General features: G+C 54.8%; 1 protein-coding gene across 3 annotated transcripts in view; it reads left to right on the top strand.

Moving 5' to 3' along the window:
• The first annotated feature begins 18,715 nt into the window (after positions 1-18,715).
• The window catches only part of LOC128914614 (uncharacterized), a 229,292-nt gene continuing 227,726 nt past the window's right edge, over positions 18,716-20,281 (top strand). For 2 of the 3 annotated variants that reach the window (XM_054213844.1, XM_054213842.1), the window contains exon 1: positions 18,716-19,028. The gene's annotated coding sequence lies outside the window, so the exon portion shown is untranslated. Of the gene's footprint in view, positions 19,029-20,050; positions 20,069-20,281 lie in introns of those variants that run through there. The other variant, XM_054213843.1, reaches the window with a different exon arrangement.

Below are 20,281 nucleotides of genomic sequence, written 5' to 3'. Positions count from 1 at the left end.
ATCCTGTCTAACCTCTTTGCAGCCCACCGGCTTGTTACTCCAAGCATCCTTCCTGCATCCTACATGCTTCTGAGCTTAAAAGATATTCCCCAAACCCTCGGGTTGCCTTTCCAAATCCCATTTTTGAGGTCTAAGACTCCTAAAGCTGCAATGGCATTTTCTCCCGGGGCAATGGCAAAGCTTGGTGTGCCGGGTGGGGGTCCCTGGTGGGGACTGGGGTTATCTGGGGGGCTGCTGGCAATGCTGACGACTGCAGGTGTTTAATGCCACATTGTCGGTGGTGCCTGGGGCGTATTCCCCTTGGCTTCACCTGCAGCGAGTAACAGCTCACTGGCAGAGTGATGGGTGCAGGTGACCGGCTACCAGAGGGGATGCTGGAAGCCACCGGGGCACAGATTGGCAGAGGGATGCTGCGGGAGATGGATTTCACCTTGTCCCTGTGTTGCTTTCTCCTTCTCCCACTGCTTTCCTGCTGGACACAGGACAGGAGAAGCTTTTGACCGTGGTAGAGGAGCGTTGCTGGTGAGGACAGCATGATCGGCGCTTGGGATGGGCCATCCCACCAGGGATGCTTCAAACCTTCAGCTTTAATTGCCTACCAGTAAATACAAATCGACTCGTTCACTGCAAACAAGGCCCTACTGAAAAAACACACTGGAAGTCAGTTGTCGTCATGCAAATGTATTTCACACTTTGAAGTGTTTCTTTTTTTTTCCCTTTTTTCTCCAAAGTAATTTTAAAAGCCCTGACACAACAACATCGCTCCATGAAGGAACATCGGCATCTGTAACACTTGCAGGCTTCCTCATGACTCTTGTTTTACAGATGCTGGATCAAAACGCATCTTTCTGGGGCTGAACATGGCTCTGATGTAGTCTCAGCTGAGGATACTAATTAAAAAAAAACTAACAAAGAGATTGTGAACTTTACCTTGGTGGAGGAAGGGGTGGGACAGGTAGGGCAGCTGTGGGGCTCCAGGAGGTTGGGGACGCAGCTCAGCAATGATGTGGGTACTGGGGGGACCAATTATTGGGATAATTAGCAGCCAGCTCATTAATCTGTGCAGTTGTCAGGTATTTGTGGCCATGTAGCCCTTCTGATTCTGAGTCTGACCAGCTCTTACCTCCCTCCAGAGATCGTGAGGCCAAGCTTTAACAACGCCCATGGTTGCTCTCCTGCACGAGTCTCTGCCGGCTGGGTTGAGCATCCGCTTTCCCTGCCAGCTGCTCCGGCATCCCGCCGGGATAATCCCCATCCTGAAGTCCCATCTGGGCTGAGCAGCGGGCAGCAGCAGCAACACAATTGCTTTCCATTTAAATCCCTTTCCCTTCCCTGTTTTGCCACCAGTCTGCGCAGGAGACAGGCGCTGCCGAGCGAGGGATCCGAAAATGAGCCACCAGCCCCTCAAACCCGCTGGTGCTCTGTGCATTTTGTGTTTGTTGTTGGGTGTTTTTTTTAATGTAGAAAAAAGTGTGGAGGTTATTATTTACTTTCTATTGATGCCTCTTTTAGGTTACCCTCATTCTGCGTTTTCAGGCTTTACTTGAGCTCCTGTAAGTAAGAAAAGGGGGGACAAGCTGCAGGTGGCCGGAGGGATGGGGTGCTGGTTGCTGTGGCCAGAAGCGCCACAGCGCAGGGCTGCCACCTCCTTCCCTGGCGAGGGGCTGCGGATGCTCCCAGGAAGCCTGAAGCAGCTCCTTGCAGGAGCCCACAAGCGATACAGCGACGCTCCGCATCCCCCTGGCCCAAAGGGGAGCAGTGGGGTGGCCTTTGTGTCACCTGCAGCTTGGTGGCAGCACCCGGCTCCATCTTCTGCTCCACCTAAGGTCCTGCAAGTGGTTTGCTGTCATTCCTGGGACAGCTGATTGAATTTCTTCCCTATGCCCGTGGCCTCGTCCATCCATCTCTAGCGGCACTTACCATTTCCCATCCCGTCCTGCCTGATGTTACGGGGCTGGGTGCCACCCGCCAGCAGGGGCTCCGTGCTGAAGGTTTATTTTCAATCTGTTTTTAGTACAATGCGGAGATCTGTTTTATGCTGGAGGGATTTGGGGAAAGAAAAAAACAAAAGAGTTATTTTCTTTCTGACACGTGAACTGCCAGTGACGGCTTTTTGGGGAGGGATGGTGAGTATTTTTGTTGAGTTGTATTTGCCTGTTAGGAAGCAGAAGAGGGGAAGGGGGAGTGAGGCTGCTGAGCGGGTGTCCTGGCTGCTTTGCCCATGGGAAATGTTGCAGCAGCAGCAAGACCAGCCTCTGGTCCTCCTGCTCCCCAAAAGCCATCCTCTGGAGCCAGCTAGGCTTTTCCCTAGCAGGGAAATTCCCCTGACCAGGGGTAGACACGGGGTTCAGAGCAGCCGGAGCGTGGAAAGGAGCTGGAGAGCAGGTGGGAGAGCCCAGCTTTTGGCAACACCTTTTGGCAACAGCAAGGCGAGGGGCTGCAAGTGTTGGAGACCATCCCCTGCCCTCCCTGAATGGCTTTTTTTTAGGCAAATGACCTGCTCTTTGCAGGACTCTTGTCTGTGTGTGCGGATTTTGGGACCACTTTTGATACTGGGCTGACCTCTAAGGGAGAGCTCAGTTATTGCAGTTGCTGGGCTGGAGTGATGCTGAGCCAGGTCTCCCCCAAAGTCCTCCTGAAAGCCCCAAAGGCAGCCTGGGGGCTTGGAGCACTTTCTAGGGACATAGTGGGAAAGGTGGAGACGAGCTGGAGCTTCACGATTCTGCAGGTCTGTGCTCCCCCCGGTTGCCTGAGCATCATCAGCTCCGAGTCATAACCCCACGGCAAGATACGTGGTGCCCTATAAAATACTACAGACAGGCTTCTTCATGCTGGAAGGACACAAACCTGATGGCTTTGCAGCGCTGTTGGCTGGATGCCCACCTCTGCGTGTGTCTACTCCACCCACCTGGGCTTCCTTACAGGTTTCTTCACTTTTCCCTATTTTTCCCCACCTATTTTTCCACCGAGCAAGCTGACAAGAGAGCAGAGAGGGGTTTTGGACACCGACATGTCTGTTTGAGATCATGAGTGCTGCTCTCGTGGGGACACAGTGGTGGCCACGTGCATACACATGGGATGAACGCACCAGTGCCGCACGCTGAGGATGAAAAGCCGTTGTCGCCTCGAATCCGCGCGCATCAGTGTTTTCACTGTCCCTCATCAACGCCACAAAAAAAGAGGAGAAGAAAAAACAAAACAAAGGCCCTGGGAGCTTCTTGGTTGTGTATGTCTTGTTTGAAGGAGGGCCAAGGAGGGGACTGGGGACCACGGAGGGTTTTGGTGGCTTCGGTGCCACCCGCATGTGCAGGACATCTGTGTGCGAGGTGGGTACAGGCGCTGGGAGCAGCAGGGGGTTTGCGCGGTTGCACCACCCACAACTCCCACACATTGTGTGCGGGTCCCATATCTTTGTGGCTTCGTAGCTGAGCAGGACCCGGGTGGTCAAAGCCACCGTCGCAGCGTGCTCGGGCACCAGAGGGCATCAGGGACCTGCTGAGCCCAGTGCCACCAGTGAGACCAGCGGGCTCTCCCCCAGGGACTGGGCAGGTGGTGATTTTTGGTCATCCCCTTTGGTCGGGGAGCCTGAAAACGTGTCGTATTTTTAAAAGCCATCTGCGTGTCAGCAAGATGTACACACTATTACTATTTTAGCTCTCTGTTCCGTGTAATAGCTGGGTTATCTTTTTTTTTCTCCTCCTTCTGCATTTTACAAAAGTTCAAGCAGACCCTCTTACACACTGCACTTGGAGCTGGTGGCATCATCCACCGGTGAGCGTGGGGTCTGAGGATGCGGGATACCATCCTGCTCTGCTCCAACCCTCCGGTCCGGGTACCCGCAGGGCACCGCTCTGCGAACTGCCTCCCCGGTGCACTTTCGGAGGTTAGGCATGAATAAGGGCTTCCTGCAGACCGTAAGGGGAAGCCTGAAGGATCGTGTTCTATTATAAATCCAATTATCGCCTTGTTTCGCTCGCTGGGAGCTCCCAGTGTCCAGCAGCCGGATTTCCTCCCTCCCCGCATCCTTCTCCCTCCCACGAGGTGTTTTCAGCCGAGGGACTGACCAGCCCAAGCCCTGCCACAGCCCTGGTGGACCAGTTGGGGAATCCCTGAACCCAGCTTCCCTCCTGCCGGTCCCACCAGCTTGTAACTGGGAGGGGGTGTGTGGAAATAAAACAACTTTCACCTGGGAGCGTTTGTTTTCCCTGGCTGGGCCCGGATGGCCCATGGAGCAGGAGATGCCGTGTGGCTGGGACACATCTCCTGTGGGGGCTGGAGGGAGACACCGCCGGCAAGCGGAGCGGAAGGAGGACAGAGGTTGCCGTCTCCCAGGCACCAGCTTTTCATGTATTTCCTCCTGTTTCTGCCAAAAAAAAAAGAAAAAAGTCTGTCTTCCGAAGCAGGGAGGGCTGGGACACAGAGTGTCAGCAGCAGGACGGGCTCAGCCTGGCTGCAGGGGGGAGTGCCTGGGGACAGGGATGTCTCCATCCTCTGCGGTGGCACCCTGTCCCCTCCTGGGTGGGATCTCGGGGAGATGGAGGAGACCAAACTGCCCCTTTGTTGTCCCCTTACGAGTAAGGGAAGAAGAGCCCCCAGTGTGGCTCTGCTCTCCAGCCCCGCTCAAAGGAGAGGGAGCCAGAAGAAGGCACCGTGAAGGTCCTGGTGAAGCCAAGGCAGCGCAATTTGACCCAGGTCTGGCCTGGAAGTGGAGCCGTGGTTGGGAAACCATGGATGAAGGTTGAAGGATGAAACAGGGCCGAAGGGTGGCTGTACATCAGGAACAGGATAGTGCAGTCAGTGCTGCGTTGAGCAGGGTCACGGTGAGACAGACTGTCAGGCACGGCTGTGGGATCCCTTCCAGCTGAGATCTCCAGCTGGTGGAAACACTTCAGCAAAGGACACTTAAGTACAAGGTTATCTACAGGTGCCAAAGAGCTAGGGATGCCCAACGTGAGTGTGCAGACAGCTTTAGCACATGTCATGAAGAGCTCCTGCACCTCAAACATCAGCAATCAGACCTTGCCATGAGCACATGTGACGATGAAGTGAACAAGAGTTCGTTTTTTGCCACCTGCATTCCAAAACCACAGGGGAAGACTTTCAGAGGGCAAAAGATGGCCTTAGCTGCCAGCTCCCATTGACTTTAAGACTCTTTTGAGCTTTTTGAGGATTTCCTCTCCAGATAGGGGTAAGAAATGAAGCACTGGTTACCTCTCTACATCTGAGTTGGACCTTCTGTAAAACCAACGAGGAGATCCGTGTCTAGATAGCATCACTTTTCCCACATAGCCACCGCCAGCGATTGCAAAGGGCAGGGCTGGGCTCTGCAGGGTCCAGCCTTGGCTGCTCACAGCCTTCGCTGCCAACCAGGCTTGGGGACGGTCCTGTCCTCAGGTCCCAGGTAGAGAAATAGTAATTATGGTTTTATTATTAGTCAAAGGCAGCTCTTCTAGATGGCAGAATAACTGAAGAATAATGATTAGATGCCCCTGCATTGCCCTCGGCTAATGAGAGATGGTTTTAAGCAGAGGTTTGCCAAAACCCCCACCCCAATAAATGTGGATCTGAGTTCCTCCAGAAATTGCATTGACTACAACCACCATAGGAAAGAAGTCCATTGGGGAGGAGAAGCCAAGCTGTGTTCCACACCAGTCAAGACTCCTCAACTGGCTGCTCTGGCTTTTGACTAATGGTACGAGAGCTGAAGGCAGCAATGAACTTTTCCCCTTGGTTTCCAAGGCTGGAGAAGCCGCTAACGTGAAGGACACGTTCATTTGAATAAAATCTGCAGCCTCCGTGTGGGAGCCCCAGGAGGGATGACAGGCACAATTGTTTTATGGGAAGCATCTCCAAGATTAAGAAATGCCGAAGGCAAAGAAGAATCAAATATGATTAAAAAGTGATTAAGGCTGAGTCTGAAAAACAGGACTTGAGGAAAGAAATCCTACGAGAGAAACAGAGGGATTTCACTGCACGCTCAGCATGGTGAAATGGCTTGAGCTAAAGGAAAGCCACGGAACCCGCGTCTGCCTGACACAGCTCAGACCTTACAGATGCTGTTTATGAATTTTGTGGGGTTTTTTGTTTGTTTATTGTGTGTGTTCTTCTGTTTGTTGCAGTGAATGGAGCCTGCTGAAAACTACATAGTTGGAAACTGAAACACTCTGGTCCCAGCAGCTCAGCTTCTCCCAGCCCGGGGACCGGCGGGGAGGATTTCTCTGTGATTTGTGCTCATGTTGGATGGGACACATTTGGACTTTTTGGGTCAGATCTTTTGTTTCTCGCCATGCCTGGGCTTCACTTGCTGCTCCACGGATGCGGCGCGCGGATTTGGCCCAACAGGGCAGAGCAAAGGTGGTGATGGCTTGTGCTACCCTTGTATCGTCCCCACAGGGGCTGCTGAGAGCCACGAGGGCCCCAACCATGGCTGGGCTCTCCCTGAGCCCCAGCTCCCACTGCATCGGCTCATCCTTTTTGGCCACGGCACCTCTCTCTTCCTGCTTTCCCGTAGGACAGCTTTGGAGTCAGGCTGCCAGGGCCCTGAGGGCGCTAATAGCTGTTAATGGCCGTGAGCAGCCTCACCTGGGACCCACACCCATGGGCCCAGGAGCACATTTAAGATCAGCCCTGGCTCCCTAGCCCTCCCTGGGCTGTCTTGCAGTGCTCCAGCTCGGTCTTGTTCCATCCTATCCCATCCTGTTCCTGGATACAGACCCCATTGATCCAGACCCTGACACATGGGTTGACCTCCCAGCCTGACCGTGGAGCCACCTCATCAGCATGAACGTGCCTTGGTTGGCTTTGGCCACCATCCTTGTCCTGCTCACCTTGCTGAGGTACCATGGGGCCAGCCCCTGCCCTGCCAGCTGGGTGATCACTCCTGGCCCTTGGCCAGTGCAGTCGGTGTCATCCCTGCTGACCTCAGATGTCCCTACATACCCCTAAAGGGTGCTCTGGGGCCCGGCAAGAGCTGCCGTGTTTGGAGAAGGGATGTCAAAAGGGCAGGATGCCAGAGACCCGCCAACGTATAAATAAACCAATCCTTTATAAAGCCACACGAGGCTGGCTATGTTTGTTCTTGCGCCAAGAGCTGGCTGAGGAAGACTCCCTGCTCTTCCCCACGTTTCGGAAATGCATGGGAAGGTTTCCAGGGCATTACTTGGCATCTCCAAAGGGTGGGTGCAGGTGGAGGAGTGAGGTCGTGCTGCTTCAACCGGACCTGCAGAGAAGGTTTCTCCTGCTGCTGGGGAGGTGGTGGTGAGCTTGGCTCCCCCTTGGCCATCCGTGTGGGGAGCTGCTCCCCGTGTAACGCAGGCTCCGGCTCCGGGCGCTGCGGTTTGTGCTCCATCTTCAGCTTGTGCCTTGGTTAATCCCCTTCCAGTGATGCAAGAGGTGGGGATTTGCTGCTTCCCTTTGCCTGCTCCTCTCTGTTCCCTGGGTAATTTCTCCTTCATTCAGTTTTCCTGTGCTTGGCTCCACCCTGATTCTCTCTTTTTTTTTTTTTTCCTCGGGAATACCCCACCCCGTACAACGGGGCTTTGTAACAACACCTCTCTCTTCCAGCCCTGGTAGATGCCTTTCCAGCGCCCCCGGGTGCTGCGCCCTGCCTTCCTCCCAGGGCGAATCCTGCCTGCGTGTCCGTGCAGAGGGATCAGCGCTGGGAAGAAAAGGCGCTTTCTCGCACAAGGCTCGGCGAGAAAAGGCAGGAACTCACATGTCGGTGCCCGCACGCGTTTCCAGCATGTCTGAGGACCTTCCTCCTCCGCCCCGGGTCGTTGCCGTTGAACGGTGACGCGCGAAGTCGTGTTGGCTTTGATCGGGAGGTTTGCTGCGTTTGATCTGATCCGTTTGATCTCATCTCCCGCTTCCCCGCCGTGCTCTGCTACATTTTTCCCCTGTGCTTTTTTTTTTTTTTTGCAACATGGGGAAGTGAAATTCCGTGTGCATGTTAACGTCCCGCCAAGGATGTGCCGTTACCTTCTACAGGCTCCTAGTCCTTTTTGGATAAATCATTTGCTTGCAATAATAAAGTGCCTCTTGGTGTGAAACTAGGGGAGGAAAAAAGTGAAATCTGGAACTGAGCCAGCCCCAGGGAGGGAGGAGTGCCGTTTTCTGCTATTGTTTCTTCCAAAAAAATCCCCACGAACCAGTCTAAAAAAGAAATCTCCCTGGTGTGTGCCTATAGATTCCTCATTAGCATGACACTACCAGCTGCAGGGAAGTGTTGAGGTTCGAGGGCCTGAAGCGAAGCCGGGTCTTGCTGCTCCTATTCTGCACCCGAAATGTCTCTCCTGGCCTCATGTCATGTTGTTTTTGCTCGGTGGCTGCTCGCTGGGGTGCCTCGGGGGGGACGGCACAGCATGGCTTCTCCAGGCTCCCACCCGTCGCAGCACCGAGTCCCCTGTGGGGACGTGGTTGTGTCATTTTGCCGTGCTCTGTTTTAGAAAATCCCCCAATATCGACCCAAAGAAATGTGTGCTCAGGTGCTTCTTAACGCTGGAGCAAGCTGCTGGTCTGCAGGTGATGTCCCGTTGGTAACGAGCATTAGTGAGCAGGGCGGGTTCGGGCACTGCGTACTTGGTGTTTTATTGCGACACGTCAACTGCCAGCCCTTATTTAAGGGCTTTTTTCCTCTTCTTGAATTCTCTTATAACATTGATACCCCTGGGAATGTTTTTGGTTGCCGCACAGCATCCTCAGCTCCTGGTTTTGGGGGTTTTGAGGGCAGTGAGAGACCTGTGCCAAGGAAGAAAGGGGGATGCAATGAGACCCCCAGAATGAGAGGATCCGGTAGATTTGTTAGCTCAGGCTCGCCCAGGGGGAGGTTCACCTCTGTTTTTCCATTAAACAGAACAAAACCAGTACTACAATTTTCTAGCATCTAGGAGAGATGCTGGCATCTGGATTTAGGGGAGATGCTTAGCATCAGGCACCAAGTAATGGAGGCAAAACTGTCCATGAACAAGCATTTTCTGGGACTGGCCTTAAACCTTGGTTAAAGTGACCTCAACACCTGTACCGTGGCCACAGCATCGCACCCTTGGCAGCCCACCCCACAGGGGCTTGTGCAAAGCTGTTGCTTTTTCCCCCACGGAGGAATCAATTGGCAGGGAATTTTTTCCAGTTGGAACCACCGAAGCCACTTCTGGTTGTGCGGCAGCCGCTGGCAGAGCCGTTTCTCACACAGGGCTGAGCTGACGTTGTTGGCACTGTGTGATGCACAAGGATGCATCGGGATGCGCAGGGATGCTGGTCTGCGGATGCGCAGGGATGCACGGGGATGTTTGCCCACGGCAGCCGTTCCGGGCATCGCCCAACCTCCCCCAGAAAGGAGCACGACCCAATTGCTGGTGCATTCAGGTGTATGAAGGGATTGTTTAAATTTTTTTTTTAAACAGCAAATAACATTGATTTTTATCAGGGGCAATGGATTTGGCAGCTGAGCAGGAGCTGGTAGGAAGCGGAGCTGGTTGAGCGCTGCTGCGGTGAGACAGGTAAATTAACGCAGCCTGACAAATAAATCACCAACTTCTGGCCCCAGAATTAACGCTCGTTTGAAGTGAGACTGATATCATCGCGTAGGACTTGCAGCTTTTCAGAGTCACCAGCCGGCTGGTTTTGGGCTATGGTGGTCTCCAGCTGACTGGGGCAGCGCTCTCGCCCCGGGGCTGTAGCATCATTCTACTGCCCCTCCTGCCACCATGAATTCAGGTCTTGTGAGTGATGGAGGGGGGGTCTTGCTTTTGTGGGTGCTGCTGGGGTACGCTCCCGGCTTGGGCAGCAGCCTGGCCTTCGCCTGCCTCCCCTCTGCTCCTTCTGCTGCACTGGATCCCAGCAGCATTTGCTTTGCAAACGCAGGAGACCATAGTTTCTCCCTCCACAAATACAATATGATGAGACTGCAAGAGCTTTGGTGGTTAAAAACACGGTTTCCAGCATCCCAAGTTGGGGAAGCAGCAAAAACTTGGGTGTTTCCCAGCTCTTTCCTCAATGCCATTTTCTTGCGGGGTATTTGCAATGCAGCTGCGAGGGACATGGGTTTTCCACGTGTTTTGCAAGTGGATCCCGGTGGCACCATCTTCTCCCGGGCACGGAGGGGTGCTGGGAGCGCTGGCCATCGGGGCGGGCGCTGGGAGGCTGGAGCCTGGGCCAGCCCCGGTGCTCGTCTGCACAGTGCTATTAATAACCCACCGGCGAGGCTGCCGGGCCGGAGGAAATGAAGGAAATGAAGTTAATACGTGGAAATGTTTCCTTGTTTTCCCACTTGGTGCTCGGGGCCCTGCCTGTTGCTCCCTGTCCCTCCTGCCCAGCCCAGGCTGCGGCCGGGCTCAGGGGCTGGATGGTACCTCTGGGAGAGCCCTGTTTGGGGAAAATCGTTGAAGAATAGGGATTCTGGGGATGGCAAGCAGAGAGGAAAGGACTGTTAAGGCGTGTTTGAGCTGCTTAGAAAGAGGGAGAGGGTTTTTAGGGGCTGGCTGTTCTTTGGGGATGAAGAGGAGAAAGGGAACCTTTTCTTGTGGATTTTGGGGCAGCGTTGTTCCTTGGCAGTCCCGTGTGAGAGCCCTGCGGTAGCTGGAGCCTGGAAGAGCAGCTCGGGTGCAGGGGATGGGCTCTGCGGGGCCGGGACGACGCGGGGTGACTCAGCCCAGCCACGCTTCCCACGCCACGGCTCTGCCGGCAAGTCCCTTCCTGCAGCCGCTGAGGGCTCTGCCCGCTTCGGGCACGCATGCTCCTCGGGTCCACTGCATAAAATAAACCCCCAGCCTCCCTTTCCCACCTCGCCTGCGATATGGCTGAGCAGTCCTGCCATTCTCCAGCTGGCCCCGTGGCCACTGCTAGCCGGGGAGGCTGCTGGTGGGATGCTTTCCTGGGGGCGCGGGGCAGGAGCCTGGGCTCTGACCCCCAGCGCAAGGCTTGAGCTCAGCAAAGAGCAGTTTCACCGGCACATCCCAAACCCTGCCACGGTGGACATCGCGGGCCGCTGTCAGAAATGCCCGTCTGCCGTCGCGCAAGGGCGAGAGAAGCGGCGGCGTCTCCGCGGGGCAGCTTCAGGGCGCCGAGCAGCGGCGGCGGGCGAACCTGCGAACTCTCGTTGCTGTTTGTTGTTTGCTCCTCTGCCAGCTGGTTTCTTGTTAAGACGAGATCCTCCTCAGCGTGATCCCGGGTGGAGCCGCGCCTGCTGCAGGGCACAGCCACACGCACACAGCTGAAGTCTACGCCACGCTCGGGGGGGCAGAAAAGGGGGTGCAAGAAGACCCGTACGGCGGATGCTCGAGCAAGCACCGTATATACAAACCTCTACAAACGGAGCAGCGCATCAGTGGTGCTGCAAGATAAAGAGACCTTCCCCACAAAGGACCGGGCAGTGGAGTGGAGACGTCAAGAAATACATCTATGCAAACTTTCTGCTGAGTTACGGAGAATCAGCCGGGGATTGCAGCGCGGAAGACTTTGCGAAAACCATCTGAGCTCCCGCGGAAGCGGAGCCACCCCAGTGATGTGCCCCGTGCTCAGCTCTCGCCTTGGGGATTTCATCCTTTCCTCCAGGTTTCCCATCCTTAATTTGTTTCCCACTGCGGATTGCCACCCCCAGGCTCTCGGGGTGTGGGCGATGCCGGCAGGGCTCCTGCGTTGGTTGGTCCGGGAACACACTCCTGGGCTCTCTTTCCCCTCCCTAAAACATTATACTTGCAGAGGAGGAATAAGCAAAACCCAGGGCAAGAATAGGAGTCACCCGTGAATAAACCCAGCACGTGTCCCGGGTTGGTGAAAGGGGGGACAAGGAGCACAAATGAACCCTCGTTATAGCGCGAATCAGGAGTTAATGAGCGTGGTTTGGTGATGTGCTCAAGAGCAGAACATTTCTCTGCCCCATCCTCCCGCCATTGAAACTTTAAATGGGAAAAACCCCCAAAGTCTCTGCTCTCCTGCTCTAGGCGGACTGCCTTATCTCAGTGCTAACTCCAGGCTGAGGACATTCACTCCCCCGCCCGGGGTCGCGGGGGGGGGCAGAGGGGTCACCTCCTGCTGCTGCACCGCACTCTGGTGTGGCCAAAGCTGCTTTATTTAAACGGTAGAATAAATGCCGCTGGTGGGCACCAGGCTGTACCTTCCAGCCCACCGCCCTTTACCCAGCATCGTGCTGGTGGTGGTGAAGTGGAAGCTGTCCCCATCCATGGGGCCATCAGGGCCATCCTGCCTGGCCTACGGGCCACTTGAATTAATTGTAGGCTATAAAATTGGGTGTTGGACTAAGCCACCCAGTGCCTGTCTCCTTTGAGACCGCAAGCCAGGATCCCGTGAGTTTAATCCTCCCCCTGCCTCCTCCCAGGTGTTTGCCCGACCCCACGCCAGGTCCAACCTGGAAGCCAGAGGGAGCACCAGAAAAATCAGACAAAATGGGGAAACTGCCTGGTTTTAGGAGGTTCTGTGTTTGGATTTGACTCCCAAGTTGGGTGGGGGGCTGGGTCTTTCTCCCCCCCGACAAACAGGCGGGTATTTCCAGCTGCAGCACAGGGGATTAAGGAAAAGAGTCGGCACAGCGGGGCAGCCCTGCGTGCTGTGGCGGGGGCTCGGGGGGGTTGGTAGTCGGGCAGTGCCTGGGATTCCCCGTCCTGGGCAAGGACATGGCACAAGGTGCCGTCCAGGCAAAGCACAGCCCAGCCGCAGCCGGCGAGTGGTCTGATTCAATGGCCAGCCTTGGTGGAAGGGTGATGGGGCCACGCATCCTCTCTCAGCTCGGACTATTTGAACTCAATGTAATAGAAAATGAAAGGAGACAACGAACCAGACGCTGACGGATCTTTATAAAGATAAAAGGAACAAATTAGGAGTATGAAAGGACTTAATCCTTCTGGCAGGGGGAAAGGAGCTTGTAACACCTGGCCAAGGTGTCTGAATTAAAAAATGAGGATCTAGGATTCTATGCTCTCACGTTTTCATTGATTTCAGCACACACATCATGTATGAGGAGGTAGGAGACCACGAGCAGGGCGGCTGTGGAGAGCAGAAAGGACTTTAGGGTATGGGACGGGGTAACACTGCGGTGGCTGGGCATCCCTCCAGCGGGTATCTAATAGAAGAGACTGATGATATGACCCATTTCGTTTCAAACAGGGGCTTTTGCAACCCGCTCCCCACCCAACCCAGTCCATAAGCCCCAGCTGTAAACCTGGTCCCCTTCAGATGCTTGAGGTCTCCTTCTCAAGGCAGCTCCAGCGGTTCCCGAGCTGCTTTTGCATTGCCGTGGGGCTGAGCTCCCTATAGGCATCCCAGCAGGAAGCACTTGGGTCTTAATTATAGGAGCACAATTTCTGACGCTTGCATCGCTACAGAAACTTTGTTTGGGTTTCCAAGAAGCTGTTAATTCCTTATCGCTTTTGTTTTTTTTTTTTTGTTTTTTTTTTTTCTCACTCGAGGGCTATGGAAGGAGCGGTGTTTAGGCGGCCCCGGGGCAGTTATGTCCTTGATGGTATTTGAAGGGAGGCATCTGCTGGGGCAGAGGTGAGGAGGGAGGGAAGGGACGGCAGTCGGGGAGGCCACCACATCGCCTGTGGCCCCAGCTGAGCCACCTTAAGCTGCCAATTTTTCCTAGACCCAGAAAAATACATCAATAAGCCAGCTCAGCATTTTCTTGTCCTGCCTACACCTTCATCGGTCCTTGTGGTCCCTTAAGTTTGTTAATCTGTTGATGGGCCTAAGGTAATAGTCAAAGGAAAGTCCATTTGCTCCTGTCATTTATTTCTCACCTGGGCTCCATCACCTCCTGTTTGAGACAAGAATTGTCCATCGTCAACTTCAACATCATCAACATCGTCAACATTGGCAACTTCAGTCATTGAGTTCTCTGCAGAGCACTGGAAGCAAGTACCTGGGAATTTCCCCGGTGTAAGCAGGATTTAAGGTATCTCTGCTGATTTTAGCATCCTCAGTGTTTTCTGCAGTTTTTAGGTTTCTACTCAAATGAACCCAGTTCTGGTTCTGCTCCTTCCGCCTCCCAGCAAAGCCCGGGAGCAGGAGCCAAGGGTTGCCCGGAGCTCAGCAGCTGCGGCGCACGCGAAAAAAGAAGTAGCACGGTGAGGGTGCACAGGGTGCTCCTCGAGGGAACGTGTGCTCGTAGGGTCTGATCCCGCAAACCTCGCTCAGGGGTGCGAATGGGTGCCATTCCCCTTGGTTAAAGGGGCAGTGAAGGTCTTCTCCTGGCCCTGAGCTGGCAGAGCTCTTGCTGCTGGGCCTGCCTGGGGGAAGGGGAGCGAAGGGTGGCAGCTCTGACGTGGGGATGAGCAGCGGTGACGTTCCTCTGCTGGGTAAGAAGTTTTTTTGGAGGCTCTTTATCAAGAGGAGCCTAGAGCTGCTGGGGTGATGGTCCTGCGGGGTGGGGAGATGGTGTGTTCTCGGCCTCCTCCCCGCCCTGGCAAGGGAGGGAGATGCTGAAGCTGAGGATGTCTCTGGAGGGATGGGTGGTGAAACAGCTGCTGTGTCCATATAGCTGTAGGTGGCTTCTCTCTTGTGGGCATGCAGCCAGCCTCCTGGGACCGTTGCTGCTCAGGGCTCTGTGATGACACCACTGGCAATCAAACACCAAAATCCAGTTTCAAAAGTCAGTGGGTCAGAAAGGGCCAGAGCTATCTACTGTCCCGCAGACAGGGCAGAACCACGCTGTCGTAGCAACCACCGGTGGTCAGCTGGTGAGGGGTAGCCATGGTCTGGATTTCATCCTAGGCCGTAGAAAAAAATAATATAAAAATCCTGGAATCTTTATGGAAAGTAGAAGCGTCCCCATGTTCTCTGTGGGTCATTTAACAGCTCATGGTTTGCTGGTTTTCTTGCAGCATGGTCACCTCTGTGGAAGCAGCCAAGGAGGTGTGGAGCTCCGGCTGGACGGCGGGTACGTGCACGAGGTGGTTCTGACCAGTCACAGATTCAGCGTGCAGGGATTTTTGGCCCACGGTCAGCTTTAGCTGAAGAAAATGGAAACGATATTGTTGGGAGGGAGGGGAAAGAGGGGAAACTGCATTGTGCAATGCACCTTGGGCTGGCTGCGGGGCTGTCGGCAGGGGCTGATTTAGCAGAGGGAAGAAGCAGCCCGGTGCGGTGGGCTGTTTGTTAAGATTTAAGGGCTGATACATCGTAAAAGGTGGGTTTTGGGGGAAGAAGGTCTGAGGGCTGCGAGGTGTTACCCTCATCCCTGGGAAATGCACATACAGGCACGTCAGAGTTGCTGCCCCTGGATTTTGTGGTTATTACAATATTTTTTATTATTTATTTTTAATATGCATCTGAAGGTTTTCTTTAAGCCCAGCTTATGAAGCTGTATGAATTCCTCAGACTTGTACCTTTCTTTTCTGGAAAAGTGAGCTTTTAGCTGCTTCCCACAAGCAGGAGAACAGGAGATGTCACAGCTTGATGCTCCGAAGGCAAATAGAAAATGTGATCCGGAGAAGAGCGCTCATTTCCACAGCCGGTCGCCTGGGTCTGAGCACCCGGGACAGGCAGCGCTGGGTGCGCCGGGGCTGCCCATGGGGGCTCCCCTTTGTGCCGGGTGTTGTGGGATGGGGAGGGGGCTGGATGTGTGGCACCAGCAGGGCTGAGCTTTTCCCTGGGAGAAGCACCAGCCGCCAGCAAGATGAAAACAGCCTCCAGCGCTGCCGTGCCACAATGCAAACTCAGCAAACATCAAGGCTGCGGCAAACATCAGGGGTGATCCACCTCCTCCTTCTCGGAGCAGAAAGGCAACGGTGCTGCCGGTGACGCAGCCACACGCCGCCGGCTGCGATGGCTCTGGGTTACACTGCGCGCATAAATGTGAGCTTAAATCCCCCTGATGGGAACCGCAGCAACCATTTGTTGCCCTTGGTTTAGGGCAACCAAGATGATTGTGGGACTGGAGCACCTCCCTTATGAGGAAAGGCTGAAAGAGCTGGGACTCTTTAGCCTGGAGAAGAGAAGGTTGAGGGGGGACCTGATTAATGTTTACAAGTACCTAAAGGGTGGGTTTAAGGAGGATGGAGCCAGGCTCTTTTCAATGGTTCCCAGCGACAGGACGAGGGGCAATGGGCACAGGTTGGAACATAGGAAGTTCCGTTCAAATACACGGAAAAACTTCTTTACAGTGAGGGTGACAGAGCACTGGAACAGGCTGCCCAGGGAGGGTGTGGAGTCCCCTTCTCTGGAGATTTTCAAGACCCGCCTGGATGCAGCCCTGAAGGATGTGGTTTAGGCAATCCTGCTCTAGCAGGGGAGTTGGACTAGATGATCTCTAGAGGTCCCTTCCAACTCTGAAGATTCCGTGAAGGACCATGAGCTACCCGGCCCTGGCCCGTTTCGGGCTGCGGCAGGGACAGTGGTGATGCTGAAGAAAGGGGGATGGAGGTAACGTAGCGACGGATGGCCCGTGGGGACGGCTTTACACAAGGATGTTGCTCCCTGTTGCAGCATTGATGGGACTTTGCAGATCAGGACTGAAGGGTACCAGGGCGACCGCTGCAAGCTAGTGCCTGTTGCACCCACCGCAGCATCATCCCAGGCCACTGAGAGCCACCTCGTCCTGCCCTTTAGCTTAATGAACACTCAAAATCTCACTCTTCCTATAGAAAAGGCGCTATTCTCCCCTTCTCCCAGACTACAAGGGCAGCCGCAGTTTTGCCTACTGATCTTTTTTCCTGGCAGATCCATCCTGCTCTTGGGTATATTGATAAATCTCTGCACTAAAAAATAAAATAAAGCAGTGTACTGCACGAGCTCTGTGGCACGGAGGCATCTCGGCTCTACCCCAAGCCAGGTAGGGATGGATATGAATGTTCGGAGAAGCACTGGAGCAACTGGGGTGGATTTTTGGCGCTCGGGTTAACTCTCCATGAAAGGGTCAATGGCCTAAAAAGTAAAGGGGCTTTTTGCTGCCTGTGCCCAAAGCCAAAGAAAGCATCTGCAATTTGATGCATCACTGAAACAATCAGAAAACCAGGTGGAAAACTCTGAGCTTGTGCCGCTCCATGGAGTGATTGATATGATGATCCCAATTACACTTAATTGTGGTTATCCTATTAATAACACCCTCTTTCTGTTGCACACACCTGCCTCTCCATGGGAAACACTACTAATATAACTTAAAACACCAATTACATGCAATAGAAAAGCAGCAATTAAATCCAGTAAGCCTTCCCTAAATACTGATTTCATTTTCCTCCAATATTTCTAATGTTATAAAGGCTGTTTCTTAAAACTAAAGCAATTCTTTTATTTGTGTGATCTCCTATTCATCCGTGTGGGAATGCCTCCGGACTGGGTGGTGGTGGGAAGCACCGTTGGGTTTGCAGGGGCTCTGCAGAGAGCTGGGGGATGCGGGTCTGGGTGGGAGAACCCTGATTCCTTGTTACAGCATTCAGGCACCGCTGCTCAGAAGGTAATTTTCTCCAGGAGTGGTTTTCTGGGGTGGACATAGGAAGCTGAGCTTCTACTTGTGTCTTGCCGGGGTTGGGGAAGGGGCTGGTAAAGCTCAGTGCTGTTTCACCGGGTGTCTGTGGGTTGCCAAACGAGTCATTTGAAGCACCTGGACAAACCCAAATGATCTGTTTTTTCCCCCCGGTGGGCTTGTGGCTGCGTAAAACATCTTCTCTCCATGCAGAAGGAGGAGGAGGGTGGGGAAAGAAGTGGTCTTCCTTCCAGAGAGAGACAGAAGAAGCTGGAAAGAAGTTAATGTTGAGCCTAGCCCATGATGGGCAACTCCATTCAGGAATAAGGAGCCTGGATAAAACTGAGGTAGTTTTTTAAATCTCACCATAGGGGGTGTTCAACAGAAGCTGTGGTGAAACCTGGCGTTTGGGCGTCTGGCTTGTGCTTGAGGCAACGTGTCCTTCTGCCATTGCCACCTGCGCAGCCGGGACTTGGCCCACATGGGGCTGGGGGCCCTCGAGCCCCCACAGAAGAGGCCGGAGGTGGCTGGCCACCTTTTGTACGGTGATGCCACCGCTGCCCTCATGCCCAGGCCTGCTGCACCCAGCAGGTCCTCAATGCCAAGTTCCTGCAGCGTGGTGTCCCCATGGCGGGTCCTGGGGGGCTGCTGTGGGGCGGGACGGGGCTGTCACCCCGGTGGCCCCACCGTGCCGGTGGCAGGCGCAGAGGCGGCCACGCTTCCTCCGATTGTTCTTATCACGGGTGGTGGTGGTGGGGGGAGAAACACACACACACACACACACACAACCCCCGTGGGCCGCGGTGAGCGGAGGCAGCATCTCCCCAAAAAGCATCTTTCCCCGCCGGGCATCGCAACCCCCGGCGCCTGGGGCGGGCGCGGAGCCTCCCCCGCGCTTCCTCCGCGCCCGCGGAGCGCAGGGCGGGCGGCGCCGGGCGGGCTGCCGGCGGCGGGGGGGTGAGAGCGGACGGCTCCGCGCCGCACCGGCTGCGGAAAGTTTCCCTCCGGGCTCGCGCTCGCATCCAACCCTGGGACCTTCCTAAAAAATAATAAGTTTTTTTTTATTTTTTTTTTTTTTTAATTTTTCTTTTTATTCTTTTCACTGTTTTCGGGCGCGGCGAGCAGCGGCCGGCGCCGGGCGGGCCCCGACGGGACGGGGCTGCGGGGGATGCGCGGCGGCGGAGCGGCGCGGCCCGACACGGGCCCCGGCGGGCGCCCCCCCCGCCCCGCTGCCCGCGGGCGGCCGCCGGCCCCCGGGGCGGCCCTCGCCCGGCCCGGCCCGGCCCTCGCCGCCGCTCCCTGAGCGCTGGGCCGGGGCCGGGGGGTCCCGGGCCGGTCCCGGGGCCGGCGGGGAGCGCTCCCCGGGCAGAGCCGGTCCCGGGGGCGGCCCGGCGGACGGGGCCGTGCATGGCACGGGCACCCCCTTTCCCGGCTGGTTTTTCTTTGTAATTTTATTTTACTCGGAGGAGCTCGCACCATTAGTCGCTTTTTAATTTTTAAAGCATTTTTTAATTTTTTTTTTTTTTTTTTTAAACATTTCAACTTCAAGCCTCCAGCGGAGAGTTGCGGTTGTTTCCCGGGACCGTGTCAGCGTGCGGCGCCGAGGCCATGCGGTGAGGTAAGAGCGGCACCGGGACCCCCCGGCGGCTGCACTGCGGGCGGCACCGGGACCCCCCGGCAGCCGCAGCGCGGGCGGGAGCGAGCGGCCCCCGTCCCGGTGCGGGTCGCATCACTTTTCTTTGTATTCTGACCTGATAAATACCTGTCACCCCCCTGCGCAGGTGCCTGCGGCACAGACCCTTTCCTACCCCCCAAAATGAGCACAAAGCCTCAAAGTCCACGTTAGTCTTGAAAAAAACTCTGTATAGCGTAAAATGAACGTTTTCTGCTTGTTTTGTTTTTTGTTTTCGTTTGAGGAAGCGCCAACTTGAAGTTGTGCTGGGCACTGACTACCGTGGGCCCAATCCTGGTGGCAGCCTGGCGTTTATTTTCCACTCGATGTGTCAGATTTCAGTAGTTTAAGCCTGGTTTACGCTCGCCTGAGCTGCCCCAGAACTGGGTCATTACTCACCCAGGCTGATTCAAAGTATGTTGGAGTCCGGGAGAGTGTTTCTGTTGGCTGTAGTGAATGTTTTTTGGCTGGGAGGGTTCAGTCCTTACTGGTTTTAGGAGTCTTAGGGAAGCCGATGGGGCAACCTGAGTGAGAAAGTCTTAGTCATGTGTTTACGGAGCCTGGCTGGAGGGTTCCTCTTAGGTGCCGCATTCAGATCTCCACCTTCTTGGTTTTGTTTTACAGCTTAACCTTTATTAGATGAGATATTTCAAAATGCAGGGATTAATAGCTGATATAACCTCCCCGCTCCTCCCTCAAGTATTAATATAAAAGGCGGCACAACGCCTTCCCCCAGGTGACGCCAGCTCGTGGCAGAGCCAGCCCCGGCTCCATTTTTAAATGGTGCAGAAGTCGCCGTGCTCGGGGCTTCGCGGTTGCGTTGGTTTATGGGTTATTAAAACCTCGGTCTGTGATGCAGCGAGCTGGATCAAAACGTACTGTAACTGTTTAAATCAAATATTTATGGAATGCTGCTCACTCCCTCCACGCTATCTTCACTGATTGGCTTTGGGGAAAATAAAAGTGCCAAATTTAGGTCTATGAGGGTAAGTTAACTTGTCCCATGCGTTGCTGGAGACCCTGCGTGGAGGTGTCTGGACCATCCTGCTTGTGTGCCGGGCGCTGGGGGGACGGCTCACACTGGCGGCATTCGGTCCCTGGTTGAACAAGTGACCAGACAGGGAGTGGGAGCTCCGGATTTCTGCTGTGCCATCCCATTTCCTTGCTGTGGTGTGAATGCTGTTCACACCCTCCTGCAC

Source organism: Rissa tridactyla, chromosome 9 (genome assembly GCF_028500815.1).
Source record: "Rissa tridactyla isolate bRisTri1 chromosome 9, bRisTri1.patW.cur.20221130, whole genome shotgun sequence".
Taxonomy (NCBI): Eukaryota; Metazoa; Chordata; class Aves; order Charadriiformes; family Laridae; genus Rissa; species Rissa tridactyla.
Note: the sequence above shows the minus strand (reverse complement) of the source record. Positions and strands in the feature narration are given on the sequence as shown.